The 8,306-nt window shown below is 41.8% G+C and overlaps 1 pseudogene; it reads right to left on the bottom strand.

Moving 5' to 3' along the window:
• Positions 1 to 6,327: 6,327 nt before the first annotated feature.
• Positions 6,328 to 7,061, bottom strand: LOC114116418 (translation initiation factor eIF-2B subunit alpha-like; annotated as a pseudogene).
• Between the last annotated feature and the right edge of the window lie 1,245 nt (positions 7,062 to 8,306).

An 8,306-nucleotide genomic window follows, 5' to 3' on the forward strand; every position in this document is an offset into this window, starting at 1 on the left:
CCTCCTGGACAGATGGAGCACCAGCCCTGTGCTCCTGCCAAGAGCTTCCTGTTCGGCAGTGTCCGGAGCCTCTGGGCTTTAAATGCTTAAGTTCTTCAGGATCATGGTCAGCAAAAAGAGTGCCATTGCATGTAGGTCTCCTGTGCTGGTGAGATCACCATTCGGTAATTGGTTCAGTTAAGAGAAAACAAAACAAACAAAAAATTAGTGTCTCTCAGATGTTAGCGAAGAGGTGGCTTCAACATAATGCAAGTCCCTTTCCTGTGAACTACCAGGGAGCTTCCTTTGTCCAAGTTTAATTCCAGAACAAGCTCTAACCTCCCACCTTGAGATGGATGAGAGTTTTAGCGCATGCACGTGTGTGCACACACACACACATATCCCTGGCTGTCTGAAGCTCTAAGCTCTAAATGTTGCTCAGTCGTGTCTGACTCCTTGCGACCCCATGGGCTTTTCCCCACAAGGATCCTCTGTCCATGAGATTCTCCAGCAAGAATACTGGAGTGGGTTGCCATTCCCTTCTCCAAGGGATCTTCCCGTTCCAGAGATCGAACCCGGGTCTCCTGCATTGCAGAAAGGTTTTTTACCGTCTGAGCCACCAGGCTGTCTGAAATCCCAGGGAATTGTGCCCCCAGCAAGTTAAATGGTGGAGATGGGAGAGTAGGGTGGAAGGTGAATGCACACGCCAGGAGCAGCCGTGTGTGGGCACACCTTGCCATGAGTTCTTCCAATTTTAATTAAACGGAATGAGAAGGAGAATTCCACAGGCAGGTTTGAGTGTTTTTGTAAAACTCAAGTTAGAGATTTTATTAGTTACCTAGGACTGCTGTAACAAAGTACAACAAGCTGGGTGGCTTAAGAAGATTACTGTCTCACAGTTCTGGAGGCCAGGAATCTGAAAACAAGGCAGGGTTGATGCCTTCCTGGGGCTTCTGGGAGAAGCTGTTCCATCCTCCCTCCCAGCGTCTCTGGCAGTGCTTGTGTGTCTTGGATTCTACGTGCATCACTCTGTAGATGCACGTGGCAATCTGCTCTCCATGTGTGCCGACGTCCAAATTTCCCTCTTTCATGAGGATGTTTGTCATATGTGATTTAAAGCCATGTTACTGCAATAAGGGACTTACAATGTGTAAGTATATATATGTGTGTATACATATGGTTGTTGTCACTAAGTCGTGTCCGATTTTTTGCAACTCCATGAACAGCAGCATGCCGACTCCTCTGTCCTTTACTATCTCTAGGAGTTTGCTCAAACTCATGTCCGTTGAGTCAGTGATGCCATCCAACCATTCAATATATATATACATATTAATGTATATATGTTCCAAATAGGAAAAGGAGTACATCAAGGCTATATATTGTCACCCTGCTTATTTAACTTCTGTGCAGAGTACATCATGAGAAATGCTGGGATGGAAGAAGCACAAGCTGGAATCAAGATTGCCAGGAGAAATATCAATAACTTCTGATACGCAGATGACACCACCCTTATGGCAGAAAGTGAAGAGGAACTAAAAAGCTTCTTGATAAAAGTAAAAGTGGAGAGTGAAAAAGTTGTCTTAAAGCTCAACATTCAGAAAACGAAGATCATAGCATCTGCTCCCATCACTTCATGGCAGATAGATGGGGAAACAGTGGAAACAGTGTCAGACTTTATTTTGGGGGGCTCCAAAATCACTGCAGATGGTGATTGCAGCCATGAAATAAAAAGATGCTTACTCCTTGGAAGGAAAGTTTTGACCAACCTAGACAGCATATTGAAAAGCAGAGACATTACTTTTCCAACAAAGGTCCGTCTAGTCAAGGCTATGGTTTTTCCAGTGGTCATGTATGGATGTGAGAGTTGGACTATAAAGAAAGCTGTGGACCAAAGAATTGATGCTTTTGAACTGTGGTGTTGGAGAAGACTCTTGAGAGTCCCTTGGATTGCAAGGAGATCCAACCAGTCCATCCTAAAGGAGATCAGTCCTGGGTGTTCATTGGAGGGACTGATGCTGAAGCTGAAACTCCAATACTTTGGCCACCTCATGCGAAGAGTTGACTCATTGGAAAAGACCCTGATGCTGGGAGGTATTGGGGGCAGAAGGAGAGGGGACGACGGATGATGAGATGACTGGACGGCATCACCGACTTAATGGACATGAGTTTGAGTGAACTCCGGGAGTTGGTGATGGACAGGGAGGCCTGGTATGCTGTGATTCATGGAGTTGCAAAGAGTTGGACACGACTGAGCGACTGAACTGAGCTGAGCTGATGTATGTATACATAAACAAATACATAGTACTATTTTGAACAAACAGGTCAATCTATAATAGGGAAAATAAAACTTTTTATTTACCTCAACTTATTCCTTCTTTGATTCTCTTCTTTTCTTTAGATGGATCTGAATTTCTGACCTACATCAGTTTTTTTCTCTCTAAAGAATCTTTTAAAACAGTTCTTGCAAGGCAGGTCTCTTGGTTATGGATTTCTTCAATGTTTGTTTACCTGAAAAATCTTATTTCTTCTTCACTTCTGAAGGATAATTTCAAAAGTACAGAATTTTAGGTTGGTGGGGATTTTTTTCTCTACACTTATTTCAGTCACTCTTTCCTGGCTTGATGGTTTCTAAGGAGAAGCTGTTGATACGATAATTTTTATCTTTGGTCCTCTATATGCAATGTGATTTTTTTCCTCAGGCTTCTTTCAAGATTTGGTACTTTATCTTTGATTCTCTGCAGTTTGAATATGATAGCTTCCACTGTAGTTTTATTTGCATTTATCCTTTTTTTCTATTCTCTTATCTTGTTCTGTAGTTTGGTGTCTGAGGTTTATTTTGGAAAATTCTCAGTCATTATTTCTTCAAATATTACTTTTATTTCTTTCTCTTTTTTTCTTAAGGTATTCTCATTATGCATATGTACACTTTTCACAGTTTTCTTACAGATCTTTTACCTACTTTGCTGAGATGTTGTAAGGATTCAATGAAACAATATGTTCAAAATGCTTAGCACAAAGCCTAGAACATAGTGCATGCATGCTGAGTCGCTTCAGTTGTGTCTGACTTTGTGCGACCCTGTGGACTATGACCCGCCAGGCTCCTCTGTCCATGGGATTCTCCAGGCAAGATTACTGGAGTGGGTAGCCATTCCCTCCTCCAGGGGATCTTTCTGATCCAGGGATCAAACTCGTGTCTCCTGCACGGCAGGCTTATTCTTTACCACTGAGCCACCAGTACCTAGCACTAAAACTGGAGGAACTCTGCATGCTGTCTTGACTAGAAAAGCAAAACATGAGTAGTAGTCAGAGCAGTTCTTGAATTTATAGTAGTTTATTAGAGTTTTAAGAGGTAAAGTCATATTTAATTCTGTCTGGATAAGAAAGCAATGTTTTAGCAGTGGGTACAACTATTGAAGTGTTTAATGTAGGGACAAAGCAATTTAATTTCCATAAACTATCAAAGTTGATTCCTGAGTTATTAGTCTCTATGTCAACAAGAAAATGATCATGCATTTTACCAACAGTTAAAAGTTTGGTACATTATGGTCCTCAGATTCTTTTTCTCTTTGAAACTTACTTGCAATTATTTTTCTCCCTTAAACCATGAAAGTTCCTTCCAACAACTCATGGGAGTTTTCCAGAATTTTCAAGAGCAAGTAGTATCCATTTACCTTGTTTTTTCCTCACTCTTAGGTATATACACCAATGAATCAAAAACAGAAACTCAAATAAGTTAATTGTACACCTACGGTATTAGCAGCATTAGTCATAATAGTCAAAAGGTACTCATTCACAGATGAATAGACACACGTGGTCCAACCATACAATGGCATATTATGCAGCCAGAAAAAGGAATGAAGCACTGACATGTGCACAGTACAGGTGAGCTTTGAAAACATCATGCCAAGTTAAATAAGCCAGACTCAAAAAAAGAAACAGATACGGTGTGATTCCACTTACATAAGGTACCTAGGATGGGAAATCATGGAGACAGAAAATAGCTTAGGGAATGGGGGAGAGAAAAGCAAGGAGTTTTGCTTAAAGTTGACATTTCTTTGGGTGATGGAAAAGTTTTGAAGACAGACGGTGTTTATGGCTGCATAACAATGTGAGAGCGGAATTAATGCCACCGAACTGTACACTTAAAAATGATTATGATGGCAAAGTTTACATTATACATATTTTACCAAACACAATAAACTATCATGAAATCTTTCCATGTGACACAATAGATAAATTTTAAACACTATATTGATGCCAAATATGCTCCATTAAAAAGAAAAAACCCAACTCCAAGTAAAGCATATTTTGAGTAAGTATAAATACGTTCTCCGACTGATTATATTCTTTGCAGCCAAAGATGGAGAATCCCTATGCAGTCAGCAAAAACAAGATTGGGAGCTGACTGTGGCTCAGATCACGAACTCCTTATTGCCAAATTTAGACTTAAACTGAAGAAAGTAGGGAAAACCACTAGACCATTCAGGTATGACCTAAATCAAATCCCTTATGATTATACAGTGGAAGTGAAAAATAGATTTAAGGGACTAGATCTGATAGAGTGCCTGATGAACTATGGATGGAGGTTCATGACATTGTACAGGGAGCAAGACCATCCCTAAGAAAAAGACATGCAAAAAAGCAAAATGGCTGTTTGAGGAGGCCTTACAAATAGCAGTGAAAAGAAGGGAAGTGAAAAGCAAAGGAGGAAAGGAAAGATAAACCCATTTGAATTCAGGGTTCCAAAGAATAGCAAGGAGAGATAAGAAAGACTTCCTCAATGATCAGTGCAAAGAAATAATGGAAAATAACAAAATGAGAAAGACGAGACCTCTTCAAGAAAATTAGAGATAACAAGGGAACATTTCATGCAAAGATGGGCTTGATAAAGGACAGAAATGGCATGGACCTAACAGAACAGAAGATATTAAGAGGTGGCAAGAATACACAGGAGAACTGTACAAGAAAGATCTTCATGACCAGGATAATCATGATGGTGTGATCACTAACCTAGAGCCACATCCTGGAATGTGAAGTCAAGTGGGCCTTAGGACACACAGTTTAATCACTACGAACAAAGCTAGTCAAGGTGATGGAATTCCAGCTGAGCTATTTCAAATCCTAAAAGATGATGCTGTGAAAGTGCTGCACTCAATATGCCAGCAAATTTGGAAAACTCAGCAGTGGCCACAGGACTGGAAAAGGTCAGTTTTCATTCCAATCCCAAAGAAAGGTGATGCCAAAGAATGCTCAAACTACCGCACAATTGCACTCATCTCACAGGCTAGTAAAGTAATGCTCAAAATTCTCCAAGCCAGGCTTCAGCAATACATGAACTGTGAACTTCCAGATGTTCAAGCTGGTTTTAGAAAAGGCAGAGGAACCAGAGATCAAATTGCCAATATCTGCTGGATCATCGAAAAAGCAAGAGTGTTCTAGAAAAACATCTATTTCTGCTTTATTGACTATGCCAAAGCCTTTGACTGTGTGGATCACAATAAACTGTGGAAAATTCTGAAAGAGATGGGAATACCAGACCACTTGACCTGCCTCTTGAGAAACCTGTATGCAGGTCAGGAAGCAACAGTTAGAACTGGACATGAAACAACAGACTGGTTCCAAATAGGAAAAGGAGTATGTGAAGGCTGTATATTGTCACCCTGCTTATTTAACTTCTATGCAGAGTACATCATGAGAAACACTGGGCTGGAGGAAGCACAAGCTGGGATCAAGATTGCTGGGAGAAATATCAATAACCTTAGATATGAAAATGACACCACCTTTATGGCAGAAAGTGAAGAAGAACTAAGGAGCCTCTTGAAGGAAGTGAAGAGGAGAGTGAGAAAGTTGGCTTAAAGCTCAACATTCAGAAAACTAACATCATGGTATCTGGTCTCATCACTTCATGGCAAATAAATGGGGAAACAGTGGAAACAATGGCTAACTTTATTTTGGGGGCTCCAAAATCACTGCAGATGGTGACTGCAGCCATGAAATAAAAAGACACTGACTCCTTGGAAGGAAAGTTATGACCAGCCTAGACAGCATATTAAAAAGCAGAGACATCACTTCATCAACAAAGGTCCGTCTCGTCAAGGCTATGGTTTTTCCAATAGTCATGTATGGATGTGAGAATTGGACTGTAAAATTGGTGATGGACAGGGAGGCCTGGTGTGCGGCAGTCCATGGAGTCGCAAACAGCTGGACATGACTGAACGACTGAATTGAACTGAGTCTACACAGATCAGTTTCCAAAGCAGAAAGAAATCTGACCAGAATTTGACTGACCCCACTGCAGTGGCTTGGGGGAACTGGGAAACCACTGGTTGTGATGGTAGAGTTCTGAAGCTAAACAGGATTAGAGGAATGAACCATAATACACAATATGGTTGGATGTCTGAGGTCATCAGTGGAGCTCCATACTGTGAGCAAGGACCTGTGGAAAACTGATGCTCCTACCTTGTTAATGATTCCTCTGTTTTCAACAACTCCTTCAGCACCAACTATGACAAGATCCACTTTCTCCATGATGTAGCCAACTGCAGCATCAGGGACCACAGTGAAGGGGACACTGAGTGAGCAGAGGGCTTTGACCATCTTCTTACCTGATAAGACAGGCTGTGACTCTGTAATGTACACAATGAAATGCTTCTTGGTGCCAGGGCAGCTTCTCAGCACCACTCTGGGCTAGGTGTGCATTAATACTCTTGCCCCATCTTTGATCAAAGTATGGCACAGATCTGCAATTTTATTTCTCGACAGTGATATTCTCCTGAGGAAAATCTCTCCCCGCTCATCACGATCTTTTTACATTTGGAGTAATCAGAGTATTCCAGGGAGGTACAGCCGATGAAGCACAGGAAGAGCTCACCGCCCGACAACACGGCCACTGAAGAGTCCATGCCACTGGGTTTCTGTGGCCCTGGTGAGATTCGCCCTCAGGCCCTGGGTTGTCTCCCCTCTGTCTCTTCTCAAGTACTCCAGCAAAGTCTGGATGGCAGCTACTGCTGAGGCCATGTCAGGATCTTCTTTGATCTGAGACTTAAAGTATTCAATTAACTCCTTGTTGTCCATGGTGCCCTCTGGACTGCAGAGCCCGAGAGGCCCTGAGCCATGCGCAAGACCTGATTAGGTCCTGCCACCGTGTGGACTCCACACTGCATTGACTGACAGTGCGAGGCCTGGCTCTACACTCCGCTTCCCTCCATTAACTTTTAAAATGTATGATTTTTTTCCCCCTGCACGATTTGTTTACATGGATATTGTACTTTCCACAGAAATGGTATTTAACGTTAGGTATTGTTTCATAACTTCCATATTTTACATAGAGTTGTATTTCGTATATTACACATTCTCATGTATAGTAGTCTTCTGGGACTGACATAACAAATTGCTATAAACTTGGCTTAAAGCAACAAAAATTAATTCTCTCACAATTATGGAGGCCATAGGTCTGGAACAAGATGGAGTAGAGCCATGGTCCCTAGGAGGGCTCCAAGGGGACTCCTTCCTTTTCTCTTCCAGCTTCTGGGGATGCAGGTGTTCCTTCACTTGAGGCTGCATGTCTGGTTGGACATATCTTTCGGGGACCAGCACTCAACCCACTGGGGCTTCCCAGGTGATGCTAGTGGTAAAGAACCCACCTACAATGCAGGAGATGCAAGAGATGCAGGTTCCATCCCTGGGTTGGGAAGATACCCTGGAGAAGGAAATGGCAACCCACTCCAGTATTCTTGCCTGGGAAATCCCATGAACAAAGGAGCCTGGTGGGCTACAGTTCATGTGGTCACAAATAGTCGGACACAATTGAGCATTCATGATGAGTGCTGACCACCAGACAGCCAGATGGCTGTGCCAAGGTATTTTATTTACCAAATCCTTAGTTTCTTCAACTCATGGGAGAAATGCACAGAAGCACTGTAACTTAAAACTTGAAAGAGCTTGATGATAACATTCTCTCACTCCAGTCTGGGCTTGGATTTGAAGGGATTTTAATCACCATGTTCCTTGTTCCTAATTTCCATCCTCTATTTTTTAAGTCTCTCAGCACTGGTTTAAGGAACACGATTTTTCTTTTAGAAGCACTTAGTGGAAAACGTTGTGTTCTTTTCTAATTTATAAGAAAACACTTGAGGAAAAAGACTTGCCTTAAATGAGTTATGAGACCAGTGTTCAGCCTGAACTTTCTTCCTTAGCTAAAATGAATTCCATTTTCTCCTTTTCAAGCTGTAGTATATCTTCTTCCTTGTATGTCAAATTAATCTTTGTCCTTAAAATTATGATCACTGAGAGAACACTTAGTTTCAGTCAAGAATGTGCTGGACTAA

The sequence above is a fragment of the Ovis aries genome, chromosome 9 (assembly GCF_016772045.2).
Source record: "Ovis aries strain OAR_USU_Benz2616 breed Rambouillet chromosome 9, ARS-UI_Ramb_v3.0, whole genome shotgun sequence".
Taxonomy (NCBI): Eukaryota; Metazoa; Chordata; class Mammalia; order Artiodactyla; family Bovidae; genus Ovis; species Ovis aries.